A 17,657-nucleotide genomic window follows, 5' to 3' on the forward strand; every position below is an offset into this window, starting at 1 on the left:
TCATCAACTTTCACATTTGTATTTTCAACAATCTTATTTAACCTTTTGTTGTAATACTGGTATGCCTTGGTCTTTGTTGAATAACTTAAGAACATGCCTTCATTTGCTTTGTTGTCAAACTTTCTAAGATTATCCTCATCTCTCTGGATATAGCACTTGCTTCAAAATAATTTGAAATATTTCATTGTTGGAGTTCTATCATGCCAAATTTCATAAAATATCTTCCCATATTTTCATCAATAAAAAATTATGTTAAGAGTGTATGCTGCTCTGTGAACTGTTTCTCTCTAGTAAACTTCTGGTAGTCCTGCTACTTTCATCATAGTTCTAGTTGCCTCTTGTATAGTTTTGTTCATTCTTTCCACTACACCATTCTGTTGCGGTGTCCTAGGGGCAGATAACTGTCTTCTAATACCATGTTTCTCACAAAAATCATTAAACTCATCATAAATAAATTCTCCACCTCTTTCAGATCTTAAAAACTTGATTTTCTTGTCAACCTCATTCTCAACTTTTGCCTTGAAAATTTTAAACTTTTATAATGCCTCAAAATTCTCTCTTAGAAATGCAACCCAAGCCATCCTAGAATAATCATCAATGAGTAACATGAAATGCCTCTCACCTTGCAAGCTCCTTGTTCTAGTCAGACCACATAGATCTGTGTGAACCAAATCTAGTAATCTAGTGGATGTGTACTCTTTTCCTCTAAATGTGCTATTTGTCTTCTTTCCTACTTGACATTCCCTACAGCTGGTATTCTCTATTTAGCCAGTTTTGGTAAGTCTCTTACTACATGTCTTGAATTAATCTACACTAGGTTGTCAAAGTTGACATGACACATCCTCCGATGGCATAGCCAGTTGTCATCAAGTTGCAAAATTAAGCAATATCTTGTAGCTCCTTCCAATTGATACATATTCCCATTTGTCCTTCTTCCAACTACAATAACAACTCTAGACTCCTTCTGGATCTCACATCAATTATCCTGAAAAACAACATTATATCCATTTTTGCACATCTGTTCAACACTCAAAAGATTATGATGCAAACCCATTGAATAGTAAACATTGTCAGTGTTATATTTTCCATCAAAAGTAATTGAACCAATCCCAACAATTTGTGTTTTTTGATCATCTTTTAACCTAACAAAACCTCCATCATATTTTTTAAGTTTTATGAACTTACTCTTATCACTAGTCATATGATTTGAGCATCCACTATCAATCAACCATTCATTCTTCTCTCTTATATCATGGAATGCATTAGCAACAATCTTAGAAATATCAAATCGAGGAACATCCTTTTCTACCAGAAACAAACAATCACCTTCCTCATAGTTTGATTCATCATCCGAAATGCCAACATCATCTTTAACATAATAGGCTTTCTTAATTAACTTTCCCTTGTCTTCCTTAAATTATTTCCTTTACCCCCTTTCTAGACATCTACTAGCTATATGACCAATCTTTAACATCTAAAACATTTAAAGGGTAACATAACTTTGTATTTGCTGGTGCCTTTCTTCAGTTTCCTCACAAAGTTAGCTTCCATCTCATCCAAGCTCTCAACACCATTTGGATCATCTTCATATGCTTTGAATGTAGTCTCTAATTTGTCTTTGTCCTTTCCAAACTTTCTCACTTCAAATGTAGTTAGAGTACCAAATATCTACTCTTTGGTCATTTAGATCATATGTTTCTTCAATAGCTGAGATCTTATCACTGTAACTTGCCAATAAAGTGATCAAGATTTTACCAATCACATCTTCATCATTCAAGGTGCCTTTGAGTTCTCTGATTTCATTAACTGTGTTGTCAACCTTCTCAAAGTAGCGTACTATGTCTTCTCCTTCTTCCATCTTCATATTTTCATACCTTCGCTTAGTTGTTAGCCTCTTTGTCAACTTAACTCTCTCATTTCCTTCATAAATGTCTTGTAGTTTCTGTCAAACCTCATAAGCAATATTCAAAGAGATAACTTTTGTCAATTCAACTTTTAAAAATGCACTAAGGATAGCATACATTTCCTTTTTCATTCTCTTCATAAGCTTGAATCTCATCCAGAGTAGTAAGACCATTCGCTGGTTGAACATACTTAGTCTCCATCGCCTTCCAAGTGTTGTAACCCAAAGAAACCAGATGATCTATCATCTTCACTTTCCAAAAACTATAATCAGATCCTTCAAAGATCATAATAGATAACTTGTGTGCCATTGGATCAAGATCTATCTCAAGCGGTTAAGCTTTATAATAAGGAACCAAAGCTCTGATACCAATTGTTGAATATTCAGGCAATTGAGAGGGGGGGTGAATCAGTTGACAATATTTTTTTCTTTAAACTCTTATTCACACATTTGGAATAACTAGCAGAATTAATCAAAGCAAATAAAGCATGAAAGCATATGCACATAACATATCAGACACATAGAACACACGAATTTACGTGGAAAACCCCAAAAAAGAAAAACCATAGAGAATGCTAATTCTCAATATAGAAACACCGGTTAAGGTGACATCAGCTAAGGTGAATTTTACAAAGAATGGATCACTGCCAAAACCGATCACTACGGGTGGGCTCACTGCCCAGAAATGATCACTACTAGAGGGATTACTACCTTAAAAAAGGCTCACTGCCGAAGAGAGAAAGATAAAAGAGAATCCACCACTGAAACATAATTTGTTCTACTGGAATTGCTTCCAGTAACAATCTGCAACACAAATCTTGCACATCAATTGGATTATTTGAATCTCGCATGTCTTCAAGACAAAAAGCCATACCAACTCATCCAGATTACACTCCTACATATACTTTCTTTGAAAAAACAATCCTCTAAGTCAGCAAGACAAAGATCTAAAATAGGTCACCACTAAACATTCTAATGGTGGGAAGGAATGAGAAGTGGAGCATAACACAATGTTCCTCATCTAACACATCAATACGTTACATACATAACCAAATCCAATCCTAAAAAATTATCAACATGCTATACACTTGCCATTACACAACCTCAACAACTAGACCTAAAACCTCAACTTTTGGATCAATCCGGACCCAAAAACAACATTGAGTAGCATCAACAACACATCTTCCAATAAGTGAAGTCTTCCAAACAACTATCAACATCACATACATACCTATCTTCCACTGTTGCTCAATATAACACATTTGAACCTAACCAGACCATAGGATTTGACATCAATGAAAACATATAACATAATGCTAATAGACCTAACTCTTGTACGAGATGTTCTTGAAACCTGACATATTATTTTTTCAATTGTAGGTCTTATACATGTTGCATTCTTGAGACCACAACTAACTCTTAGATGAGATGCTTGACTCCTGAAACTAGATGACAACATATGAAACAAGGTGAGTTGACTAGAATAACACAACTTGATAGACTATTATGACTCTTCTTCTCTAAATGAATCACACAACATAACACACGTTGTTGTCCTATGAGTATTCATGTTCCCATGGGTCACCTAGCATGATACAACTTGCTTTCCTGCGGGTTCCATTGTCTCTCTTACTCTTCTTCTCATGGATCACATAGCATAATTCATATTGCTAGCCTACGGTATCCATGTTCTCTCCTTTCTATTCCCCATGAGCTCATATCTTTTCTATTTATGGATCATGGTTCATCACTTGGTGCATGATCTTTCTCTTTTCATGTGAGAACTTGTGTTCTTGTAATAGCATTCTAAGAATGAGATTAGTGGTTAGACATTTTGATTATCAAGGTCTCTTCAAGTAGTTGACTTGGAGCCTTTTATTTGAGTACTAACACCTTGTGTTGTGTGTCTTTTGTCTTTGCCTTATTTTGTGTTTCCTTGCATGTGACTGCATGAGTTAAGATCCTAAGATTGTAGGCTTGGTTCTTTGAAATTAGCGATGTCTTATCTCCTTATGATCTCAATCCTAGTTGCTTCTCTCTCTCTCTCTCATCCTTCTATTTTATTGCAAGTATTTGCATAGGCTCATACTCCCATTAAAGTGGGAGCTAAATGTAGCATTGTAAATTGTAACCGATACAATTCACATCTCATGATTGCATGCTTACTTTAGCGTGTCCTATCTTCATTCCCCCTAGGTCCATTTCAGTCCTCTTTACTCTAACTTTGATGTCACCTGTTGACACCATTGAGTGTGCCTCATCTTGGAGCTACCTTCCCCCATTTTCTAATTTTCCGGTCTTTTTTTTGGAGGACTAGGGCATGGGGTGTCCTGGTCCTCAACCAGGGGATCCCAAACCACTTTGGTCCCCTTTAAATATGACCCTATTTAAATCTAGGTAGACTCTCTCCCTCTCCGATGGATTTCAGTCCTTGTGCTTACACTTGATCGTTGGAGGTCGGCCTAATCGATGATTTACCTACAGAACCCTATATAAAGCCATTTTATCAATCCATTTTAGATCTAAGACTTTAGACTCCATACCTAGAACTCGTGCATTCAAGCAGTCATCATCAAGCATTTTCAGACATTCAAGGTAGCATTTTATCCTTCAAGCCTTATGGAGAAAAGTTACAACAATATTCATGCAAGCATATGTGTTTGATTAGGGTTTCCTTCCTTATGTCCATGTGTTTGTCATGCTATTAAATCCAAAGAGCATTACATCATCAATCTTTTTATCAACCATTGTAAATTTGAGGTATATCTCTTAGAATTTACATTATTCAATTTAAGGTTAATTCCTAAACCAGAGTTTGACCCAAGGAAAACCCTTATCCACAACCCTTTCTCCTCTCTTTCTTTGTGCATGGAATTGACTCAAGATTTGTACTTAAATATTCTTATAGATTTGATGATGATGAATAGGTTCAGATTTCAACATAGCGGAAAGCAGTGGACTAGGGCGAATTCCAACTACCCAATCCCAAAAAATAAACTTAAACTTTCATGAATAGGTTTTTATTCTCTTCTTTTGATCAGATCCTTGTTTGTGGCTCTGTCTGATACCAGTAGAAGATCGTGATAATGGGTGGATAGCAACTGAGCATATCAAATCATTTTTCCTCACTATTGCCTCTTATTCTTTGTGCTTACTATTACCTAATTTTGCTTCTAGCTCAATCAGGTAGAGTTGGGACAACATTTGCATTATAAAAATTAAAAGTACATATCTCATTATACTAAGTGCTCATACAAGTAGGAAATGCTAACAACTGAAGTAGTAGATTCAATGCAAATGATTTAGAAGAAATAAGAATATATAGACTTTGCATAAACAATTATTTTCTTTATTCATGAATATCAAAGGAACAATGTCCCACACAAGCCATGGAAAATAGCTAAAGAAATGCATTATAAAAGAAAACAATGCATATGGTAATGAAGCATAAGAGGAGAGAAGGGATCCACCATTTCCTAGAATGACGAATCCCACAGTTGAGTGTTGCATCTTTAGTGCCAATTTTCTTCACCATCCAGGAATACCTGCAAGGAGATGAGAGAGATTGTGTTAGAAGCTCAAGATTACAAATCAAATCTTACACATCATCAACATATGCATAGTCTACTTTCATAATGCATCATGTAAGCTATGTAAAAATTAAATGAATCAAAGAGGAAAATAGAGGAACAAATAAAAAATTCATTGTTTTTATCTAACATGTTTGTTCATTATGCACACATAGGTATCATATCATTGTTAGATTATTTCATACTGTAATCAAATATCACAATATGTTGAGTGAAATGAGCTCCCACAAGGGTTGAGCCCAACATGCTTGTAATTATGTCAATCAGATACTCATCATTTGTAACAGTGAATTGGATTTTATACTGTTGCGAACAATCAATACCTACTCAATACAACTACAATGAATAAGAGTAGTGAATTTTTAGACCTTCTTAGAACATGGAGCAGCCATAGTCATGATGAAATCCATTCACATAGTAACAATTGAGCATTAGCCATGATGAAAAGTTTTATGGACAACTTCATAGTAAAAAAGAAGAACAGTTACCATTCAACACAGTTGCAGGCTCAAATTATAGTGATCAAAGTAAAAAGGACTATTATAAGAATTTCCAGTCTTCATCAATAATGTGGAAACTTCATAAGTCCTTTCAATGACAACACAATGAGAAAAGATATTAAGCACAATAACTGTCAAAATGAAGCTCAAAATTGATCAAGTTCTCCACAAATCAATCTTACCTGTGGCGACCTGATGAGGAATTCAGAAATGCATCGAATCTCTAGCAGATAAAACCTCCAGAAACTCTTGTGACAGTGCAAAAGAAGAAAAACAAAGATGCAAGGATGAAAGGATATGTGGTAGCTATGTGTTTAGGGTTTATTTTCACTCTAATATGCTGATGAAGACAAACACTTTTTGCCTATTCTTTATTTTCATTTCATTCTTGTTTGCATCTAATTTTATTGTATAAAATGTGCCTTAGACATTATATTTATATAAAGTAATAAGTCTTTATTACTCCTTGAAGAGTCAAAGAAATATTGTTATAATTTATGAAAAGTTCCAATCATATAGGGGAGTTAGAAGCAGTTGTAAAACATTTGGAGGGTATATGGGGGGTGGTTTAGAATCAATATAGGGAAAATTAAATGCATTTTTTTGAGGGGCCATTATGTTGGAATTGGTCAAAATTGACCGTTTCCTCATTTTGGAGCCTTTTTGGAGTCTTTTAGTGGGCTCAAAAATAGGCTTTTTGAGTGGATTCGACTAAGGTAGTTTGTAGTCCCTATATTCATGTAACTACTTGGAGAAAGCATAAGTATGCTTCAAGCTTCATTTTTTAAGTTGGTTCTTACTATTTTCACTTCTTTCATTTTGTAATTTTGAGAGTTCTTTTTGCAAAAGGGAAGAGTTTGTAACTCAGTTTCAGAGTTTGACAACATTGTAACACCTTTTTAATAGTAATAGAGCATTTTACCTTCTCAAGTTTCTTGATATTGTGTGCATGGTGATTAATATAGTCTATCCTTGTGATTGTGTTTCCATTAGCACCCTTATGTAGTGTTACTATTTACTAAGTTGTCATTATTTTTATATCCAAAGTCATCCTATATACTCTAGTCCATTAATACTACTGGAATATTCAGTCGGTAAGCACTAAAGCAGTCGGTTACAGAAGATAGAAGTCACAGAGTCTAGTATACACCGAGCTGTCTACTAAGTAACACTCTATGTCTACCGAGCAACAAAAATGATATACCGAGTGAACACACACCGAGTGAATCGTGTTACCAGATTCATTGAACCTGAACACATGTGTGGAAACATGTTATAAGATCGAGGAATAAAGAACCGTTATCACATAGGAAATTGCACTTCTAGATTGTGTATGATTTTGACGTCATCTATCCAATGAAATATTTTGTATAGTTATTCATTCGATGAATCTTGTTTCTAAGATCGATGCATGAACAAGATCACCGTCCTAAGAGATCTATTTATATAGCATGAATTAAGGATCAGATATAGAGGTGTATGAAGCAAGACATGTGTAATAGATAAGGAAGCACTGAGTATTGTGACTGTTAGAGACACAGAAGGTCACCGAGAAGGATTTCAGAGAACAGTCAAGGAACAGAGTAAACAAAAGGGTTTACCGAGTTAATCTATGGATTACCGAGGTATGCTATAAGCAAGGTAATCTCATTTTGAGCACATAGAATCTGCTATAACATTTCAGATGTGAAGTTGCAGATATTTTGTAAAGATTTTATTGTAATATTTTGAGTTGTAAGAGAAACCTTTAACAGGGTAAAAGACTCTAACAAAGTCTATAAAGTGTAAAGCCTTTAACCAGGCGCAACATTTAGTTTAAGTGTTGTAAAATCCTTTAGCAAGGTAGATCTAAAGATCTTGATACTCCTAACAGGGTAAGTTATTAGAAATAGCTAAACATGTAGCTCTAACCGAGCAACCTTTATTATTCCAGTAATGATGTTGTGGATGCCATCCCCACCACAGTTTTTTTCTCTAACCAAGAGTTTCTGCGTAACCAAAATATATGTGTTATGGAGTGAATCATGTATGATTGTTATTTATTTGTTTTAGCATTATATTATGTTACAGCAGTTTTTGGTTTATGCTTAACAGTAAGGTTATTGTTCAAGAAAGGATTTGAAGTACCAATTCACTCCTCCCCTCTCAGTACATTAGCTTTCCATATTGGGCCTAACAATTGGTATCAGAGCTTCAATCTTGGGAAAGGGTTTAACAGCCTAAAGAAAAAGATCTTATCAATGGAAGGCTATAAACAATCTCAGAGAATTGTGTATTTGCAAGAAGAGTTGGATCATGCTAATCAAGTGATTGCAGACATGCAAAGACAAATGCAAAAATCATTGAAAGTTAGAAGAAGATTGTCTGATGATTTGCAGGACTCTCAAGAGCTGGTGGAACAAATTGAGACATCATCTGAGAACAGTATATCTGAAGAGACTAAAGAGATGGTTGGAGAATTGAAAGAAAAGAACAAAGCACTGATTGAACAACTAAGAGCAATGAAAAGAGAACATGAGCATTTCAGCACACAGATGACTGAAAATCTAGATGCATTGAGAACAACTGAGGATAAGATAAGAGATACAGAAAGAGAAAAACATCAACTTGAAGTATTAGTGACTGAAAAGAATGATGAAATCACAAGGATGACTGGAATTCAACACAATATGTCTGATCAATTGGGTTATGCACACCATGAAGAAAATTTGAAGGATAATGAGAATCAAGCATTGAATCTTGAACTATCAAGATTGACTGATGAACTTGAAACAGAGAGGAAAGCCAAAGAAACACTGAAGAAGAGTTATGAAGCATCAAGGATGTTGGATGAGCAACTGAATATAAGAAGACCCAACAAAGATGCAGGACTCGGTTACAAAGGAAAAGACTCTACCGAGAAGGTAATCCACACTGCCGAGAGAGGAGAATCATCAAAGCAAGCTGGAAACAAGAAGAACATCAAAGGAAAGAAACTTATTTTCAACTACTGTGGAAAACAAGGACATACTGCCAATTTGTGCCAAATCAGAAAAGGTAAGCAACCGAATGTCACTAGGTCTAATGGTTATTGTAACAATTACAATAAGTATGGTCACACATCTAATCAATGTAGGACAAAGTCTGTTAGCAATTATCAGAAGGAAAAATTCAAAGGGTTTTACAAAAACTGCAATAGATATGGACATAGTACCGAAAAGTGTTGGTTTAAGCAGAAGAACTGCACACCGAGCAAATATTGGAAGCTACCGAACTCACACAGATCCTAACCGACAATATGTTTTAGTACCATGGGATTAAAATACAAGGATATGGTGTGAATGCTGTGGAAGATATGGACATATAAGTGCCAACTGCTTTATAAGGTTTGGAATGAACAACAAAAGATCATGGAGAAATCCTGGTATGGCATGTTTTCATTGTCACAAAGTTGGACACTTGGCTGGAAATTGCAGAGATCAACCTAGAGGAGATATTGAAGAAATAAAAAGCAAACTCTAGATGATTTGGAAAAAGAAGGAAATTATGTCAAATGAAGAAAGCACCTTACCTACCGAGTTAGGTGCATCTACTCCAAATTAATCGGTAAAGGTATGAAGGGACTGCATTCTCTCAAGGTTAAATCTTAAACAATTCCTATTTTATCATATACTTAATTCAAAATATGCATAGCTAAGATGCATTAGCAAGTTTGAAATTTTACCAAGTCTTTTGGAGCACTAGTAAAGTCGGTAAATACAGGAAGTTTGGCTACTCGGTAAAAGCATAAAAAGTAAGTGGAACCGAGTGCATTTAATGTTTTTTGACCTAACCGCACGGAGCTCGACAAGGTATAATGTGTACTTAAAGCACTTTGCGCGGTCATTTCACACTTACCAAGTTTTCAGAGAGCAGAGCTAAGCGATTCAAAGGCGATCAAACACCTCCCGAGCAAATTTCAAGGTATTTACACATTGATCTCAAGCATTTCTAAGAGATAGCTAACCGGGAAATATCAGTGTGATTATCTGTTTTATATTTACTAAGTGAAAGTGTTTGTTGGTTAAGTTTCAAATCCTAAGCTTTTTTTCGCTAGTAGATATCCTGAGTTTGTAATGGCTCCAAAGATTCAGAAACCCACTGTTGTTGAAACCATTAAGAAGCCCACATTGAAATATTCCCTACCTCCCAAAGTAGCATCTGAACCGGATGATAAAACAACATTTTCACTCATTCTGGATAGGGTCTGCTGGTTTGAGGATATTAGATTTTTCACCAAATGTCGTGTTGAGGAACTAGGTCATGTTGAGATCAAGGACACATATGATTAATTGTGTACCGATGGAAAACTAGATAACAAGTTTGAACACATTAAAGTCAAGGGATTGACCGAAGCCCTAACCTATCCCCGTGTCTTCAAACCCTAATGGGTCAAGTTTGTCCTGAGTAGAGTTCATGATGATTTCATGTGGTTAGAGGAGAAACCATTCAAAATCACCAAGGAAATCATTCACTGGATAACTGGATACCCTATTTATGACCATGCCCGAGCTCAGAAAATGATTTCACAGAAGGAATTGATCACTTTAACCGGAGTTGAATCCGATTGCAGAGGTCTAAAACTGAATAATGTCACAGATGCAGAGCAAAAGTTTGCCATTAGAGTAATAGGTTATTGTTTCTTTCAATCGGTAAGGGAAAACAATGTACCATGTGCAGCTATTGATTTAGCATATAAAATTGTGAAGAAGGGAATGAAGATTGATCTTTGTGAAGTGTTGTTGAAGAATCTGTTTGAAAATCTAAACACCATAAGGAAGCCGAAGAAGAACAACTCGGCTAAAACACTGAAGTTTGGATCACTCTTGGTATGCAAGTTTTTCTATTTTCAAAAATTCTTTCCATCTGTCGATAATGTAGTTTGGGAGCTACACCGACCAATCACCCATCAAATCAATGACTTCATCAAACAACTAGGTGATAACTTCAATGAAATTATGGATGGTTATTTTAGCAAGTTTCAGGAAAGGATGCATAACAGGTATAGAATTCCACCCAAGCTAGTGGAGAAATACAAGGATAATATATGCTTTGAAGTATACACCGACTACTGCTATGTCAATGTAATGCCCCTACCCTAGTCAGACTTGTAAAACCCGTTTGACCTTGGTTGACTTCCTATGTGGCATTCTTGAATGGTAGGATGACCGGGATGCAATGTGTAGTTTAGATAATATAAATGATTGTGCATACCTATTATTGTGCTCTTGCATCGATTCTTGTGTAAATGTAATTGTTACCTAACCCTTGTGATAAATCTCGAGCTAACGCCTTCATTGAATATGTATATGTATATGTATGCTTGTGTGATTCATGGGTGCAGGAGATTTCAGGTACAACACTGCCTAGGGCGAGGTTCATCTCCTTCGGGATTCGCAGGTTTGAGTAAACCTCCTCCATCCTCAGAGTTTGGATTTGGGGGTCATAAAACTCTCGTCTCGCCTTAGCCATGGTCAGGTGAGCATCGTGTGATTTGGTGGACTTCCTCGGTTTGCATGCCTTGCGCAGGGTAAGTGGAGTTTGTTATCCTAAGTATTTAATCCAATTTAATGTGAGGATGTACGCATTTGTAATTTAGAAATTTAAAATAGGTAGTTTTCTTTTATATGATTAATTGTTAAGTTAAAGAGATCGCTTTAATTATAATTGTAGCAAGCTTAAAGTATTTAACTTGAATTAATGTGTCCATTACGCATTAGTAGTTGAGAAAATTAGAATAAATAGATTTCTTTCATGAGATTAGTCATTTATTAAAAAGATCGCTTTATTATGTTATAGCGAGTTAATTTAATAGTTAATTTTAAAATAACGAATTCAATGAGTTATGCGTTTTAGAAAGGACGGATTTAAAGTCATTTGGGAAATAGAAATAAATTAATCATTTTCTCATTTTGGAAAAGAAAAGGGTAAATTTTATTATTTAAAGGAAATTATTCTTTTTACTTGTTAAGTTGATATAGTATAAAGGATTGATTTTTGGAAATTTAAATTAATTTAAATACCTTACCCTTGTTAATAGTTCAAAATATAAATGTTGGCTAAAGTAATATGGAGAAATTAAAATTAGAATTAAATAAGAAATAGAAGCATTTTAATTTTAATAAGAAAAGCGAATAAGATGTATTGAATAATGGAAAGGAATGATTTCCATTTTCATTTTCTTTTATTTTAAAAAATAAATGCCTAAATTCAAAATTGAAAATTAGGTCAAAAAAAGGGGGTTTCTCATTTAACCTAGTTTTTAAAATATTTTTTGGGGTTCTTTCTTTTGGTGATCTGGTTGGAAAAAAAAATGGCTTTGGAAGAGAGATTGGGGTTTTTGGGAGGAGATGGAGTTTTGCTTTGAGTTGCAGGTGGAGCTCTCCTTCAAGTCATGCCCGGAATGCGTTTGGAGGTAGGATTCTGTTCATCAGTTTGATCATAATGTCTTGTATTTTCCTTTCTTGCAATACTGGTTTTCAGATTTTCCATTGTTGGCTATGAGTAAATTTCATTGTAAAAGAAATGGTAAAGGTTGGCTTTTATTGGATCTTTGTGTGAAAAATGGACTGCAAATATTGTTGGATTGGGTGGTTATTCACCAATCCCTTCTATTTTTTTTGAAACCCATAACATTCTGGAAAAAGAAAAAAAATAGGAATGGCTGTGACTGTGATAAATGGTTAATGGAGATTTTATGTTATCTTAGTTATTTTATTATGTGATTTAAAAAAAAAAAATTTGCTTAAGTCGAAACTAGACTGTATACAAAAATAATAAAAAAAAAAGAGAAAATAAAAATTTGGGGTTTCGGGGGGAGTCGAAGCTCAACCCGCCCCTCACCACGGCGCCGCCGCAGCCCGCAGTTCTACCTGCAACCACAATGTGGCCCGCAGGGACCTTCGTCCACAACGTGGCCCGCAGGGAACCCCGCGTCCACACTGTGGGCCGCAGGGAGACTTGCGACCACAGTGTGGCTCGCGGGACCTACGTCCATGCTGTGGGCCACAGGGAACCTGCGACCACAGTGTGGTTTCGCAGGACCTGCGTCCACACTGTGGGCCGCAGGGACCTGCATGTGGGTTCCTCCCACTCCCGTGATGGGAGGTGGGACCCGTAGGTAGGGTTCCCAAAATAAAAAATAAAAAATTGTTTTATGTTTCCTTTTTTTTTATATATTTTTTAAAAAAAATAAAATATTATAATGTTAGCGTTTATAAAAAAAAAAAAAAAAAGGGAAGATGCCATGGGGGTATAAAAAAAAAAGAGTTTGTAATATTATTGTAGAAAAATCTATTCATATAGATTTAGATTTTTAGTTGCTAAATATATATATATATATATATATATATATATATATAAAATAATGAAGATTGCATATGTTTTTCAATTTGTAGATTAAATAAAATTTATTAATCTTGGATTAGTGAATTTATATTAATGAACATTTAAATTTGGAACCCAGTTCTAATGGGGGAGTAATTTTTGGAAATGAGGTTAAATAATGTCTTTATTTGAAGATCCTTGAAATAAAACACTTTTGTTAACATTAGATAATATATTTTAATAAGAAGTTTTCTTTTCAGGAATAAGTATTGTCTTTCGATTTGAATGATTATGATCATCTGGAAATTTTAGAAATGAAAAAAAACTAAGTATAGGAGTGTATGGAATATGAATCTAAATTATCTTTGTATATTTTGTTATTACTTCTTCGATATGCTAGTAGAATGAATGGAAGTTTGATAACGTATCGATTTGGAAAGTTTGTAAGTTTAAGTTCTGTATTTGCTTGGTTAAAGTGATGGCAAACCTGGATGTATATGTTTGGAACCTGTCGTTGTTGAAATTGGGGCACCTGTTTAAGTCTTAGGTCTCTAAATAGAGTACCGTTGGGCAATGGACCTTGTACTTTCTTTTAGCAGGCTCAGTTGGGTTCGCCTCTATGTGGAAATCATTTAGGATTTTTGGATCAAAGTGGTCATTTGTATATTGGTTGTGTTCACCTAAGAGGCAAAGATGTAAAAGACATATTAATTATGTATTCCTAACTATATTAAATGCCAGAGGGGTCTTGCAGTTGAGCAGACCTGGAGATGTAGCCCTTTAGGGGTGAACTCCGAGATCATATCCGTGTTATGTGATGCCTTGTCTCTTTTATTTCATACTTTAGGATATCATGTATGGTTGTATCTTGTATGTGTATAATGGAAATTAAATGCGGCTTAATCAAAGTGCATAAAATTATTCATCCTGATAAATGTAGTAATCAGGTTCATAAAACATTGTAAGTATGATTATGGAAAAGAATTTGGTTTATGTTAATAAAAGGAGATAATGGTGGAAAGAATCTCATTAGGATGCCTTCATTGTTTTAGCTTGATATAAGTTGGTAATTTGAATGAATGTGAATGGGAAACAAAGTTAGAATTAATGTTATAAATCCTAAATTTAAACTTAAAGGATGAACCTCATATAGGTATTTACCTTTTTATCTTAGTTAATGAGCATCGTCATGTTAGTATATCGCACTATATTTGATGAATTTGTTTAGTTATTTACGTCTTAATCTTAACAAATAACCCTTACCAGATTAACTTGATAATTGGGTGAACTCAACTATTTATCCATAATTATAACCCTAATAAAAGAATCTCTTATGATTGCAAAAATTGAACTAAAATGGGAAGCATTTGTATAGTTGTTTATATCTTACTCTTAGTAAATGTATATTTTCATATTAACTTCATTTAACTAAAAGGAGTGACATGCAATAAGATAGTTATATTCTAATCCTAATGGAAGAACGTCACTATGTACTTATGTTTTAATCCTGTAATAATGAATATCATCTTGCTAACTATATTTTAATTTAAAGGATGAACTCATGTGTTCCTAATACCTTTTCACCTTAATGAAATTAGTCCATTTATTAGCATTATTAAAACTTCAATGAATGAGCTCTATGGCTACTTGCATTCTATCCTCCATAAAGAAACTACGACTCATTAGTTGGTTATGCTTGAATTCAAAGGAAGGAACCTCACTCTATTAATGGTAGTTTAATCCTCAATGAATGAATCTCACCTTATTAGCCATACTTTTAATTATAAAGGATGATAACAATTGTGGGTGGTTGCCTTAAACCCAATGAATGAACTTCGTTATATTAAATGCTTTGATCCTTTTGGGAGGCCTCTTAATGTAATTATGATTTAAAGTGCAATGAGTAAATAACCTCGTGATGGCCTCCTCTCCACCCGATATAAATGAACGCTTCCTAAAATTATAAGATGTCATATCATTGAACATATATATAATCATGTCTTATGCATTATCTCTCAATTAAGATATCCGGCTTATTGGATCAATTGACGCGAGTTGAGTTAGGTTTAAGGTTATGTAATCGCGTTGGGAGGCTCCTTAGGATCGTTTAGCCTTCCGTTGTGTTATAAAAGTTCTTAGATAACTCCAAATTATCTTAATGTTGTAACTAGTCAGTAATATTCTTAACTATTATTATAAAAAAAATAATATTTACACTCTATTTGAGTGTTTTTAACTTAAACCCTTAGGGGTTTCCTGGCGGGGCATTACACTTGGTATTAGAGCCCATGTTGCAACACTGGGATCTCTAGTTTCTCTTGTGCCCTTAGTTGGTGTGTGTGTGTCTACCTTATGTTGTATGCTTGTCCACCTTGATGTGAGGGTGTGATTTAACAACCCCTACTTGTGTGTAACGTGTGTGTTCACACCTTGTTTTCACCTTGTTGATGTGGGTGTTTTGGAAATAATTATAGGTGTTTTGTCTGCTTATTGAGGTCTTGGTCTACGATTTCTCTTACTTTGAAAGGGAGTCGTATGTACCTTCGATCTTGATTTGTTTTACTCTTTTGACTAATCCATCTGGGTTGGTTGTTAATATCTTGAATCTAAAAGTACGGTATGTGCTTGTTTATGGTATTGATCGATTTTAATGATTGCCCACTTGAAAGACTAGTATGGCAAATGTTAATGCTTATTATGTAGTAAATTGAGTGATTATGACTCTTCCTCTTCTCTCTCTAGTAAATTAAAAGGAATTGATATGTGTAATTATCTCTTATTTAAGTTTTCTTATTGCAAGAGAAAGGATGATATATCTTGAGCCCTTGTGTGAGCCTTATAACATTTTTTTTGTGTTTTCGATTGTGAAAGGGAGTTGGTTTGGGAGTTAATTTTTGGTTAATGATAGAAAATGGTATGTTTGCATTAAAGGGTTCTCCATGTGCTTGGTAGGAGTAATATAATTAAATTCCATCTTAAGTAAGGTGCATTAAAATGCGCATAGTGATTTTGTGAAAATTGCTTGATGTGAAAGGAATACCAAAAGAGGACATGTTATAGTAGCTTCAGGAGTGTATTAATGTGTTCCTCAAAAGATGGTTTTATGTGCTTATTCAACTAGTGTGATTTAGGACCTATTAAGAGACACACCATTTAACTTGCTTTGGATATAGATAATTGTCTTATTGTGTTTAAGAAAGAGTAAATGAAAGACTTGTTGAATTGCATGCATTAAATGTGTAAAATCTAGTAGATAGCTCTTCATTTACCTCCTTGTCGTATTATGAATTTTCAATGTTATATTTGATGTATTATTGTATTGTATTGTATCACGAATAGTGATTGTTCTCAAGAAGACTTGTATTACAAAAGAAAATTTGGTTGTCTTGAATTCTTGTTCGGAAAACTAGAACATTATAGTGCAACAATAAAGAATAGAAATGTCATGTTAGGATGCTTCGGCACCTTCCTAAAAGATAGCGAAATGAAAATCGTGCAACTAAAATGATAGACTTATATCTGAGTATATGGTGTGATCTTGAAATTCTTGTGTATTCGTAGGAAATAGTTGATTTTCCAACTCTCTTCCTCCTCTTGTCTAAAATATAGGAATTGTTGTTTTTGAAATACTATTTGGGATACAGTGGTTTAAGAAGAAATTTTGTTATAACGCATATGAAATTGTATGTTTGCCTTCGGCTCCTAATTGAAAGAGGAAAGTTTTTCGCTTGGAAAAGAAAATTTTAATAGTTAGTAATGTGAATGAAAATGCTTAGAGAGATTTGAGAAAGATATCAGAATGATGTTATTTCCTTGTGTAAATTTGAATTGTTGAGAATTTCAGAACGTGTATCTAGAGTAAAATTTATCTAGTGATTCATGTGTAAAGCATAAATAAAACTTCCCTTAAGTATATGATAGCTTAATGTAAAGTACTCCCCGTAATGTGACCAAACCAGTAATGGTGCTATTCTGTGTGTGTTGTAAGAAACCCGTACTTGCTATGTGTGCCCATGGGATGGTGAAGTAATCAACCATGGGGAATATGTTTGCTTGTGAGTATGGGAAACCATACCTATCTATGTGATGTTGCTTATTTGTTTCCTTACTGAGTGCCAACCCATGGGTTGTTGATAAGTCAGTATGTGAAGGGGTAGTAGTAGAAGTCACCATTCCTTGAATAGTATGAACAACGTACGAGTAATGTCGATGCGAAGCGACTTTAGCTTCCCTATTTTGAGGAAAAATATAGTTTTGTAATGAAACTGTAACATAGGTGTACTCAATACTTCCCCTTGTGATGAACCGATTTATGAGGTT

The sequence above is a fragment of the Cryptomeria japonica genome, chromosome 10 (assembly GCF_030272615.1).
Source record: "Cryptomeria japonica chromosome 10, Sugi_1.0, whole genome shotgun sequence".
Lineage (NCBI taxonomy): Eukaryota > Viridiplantae > Streptophyta > Pinopsida > Cupressales > Cupressaceae > Cryptomeria > Cryptomeria japonica.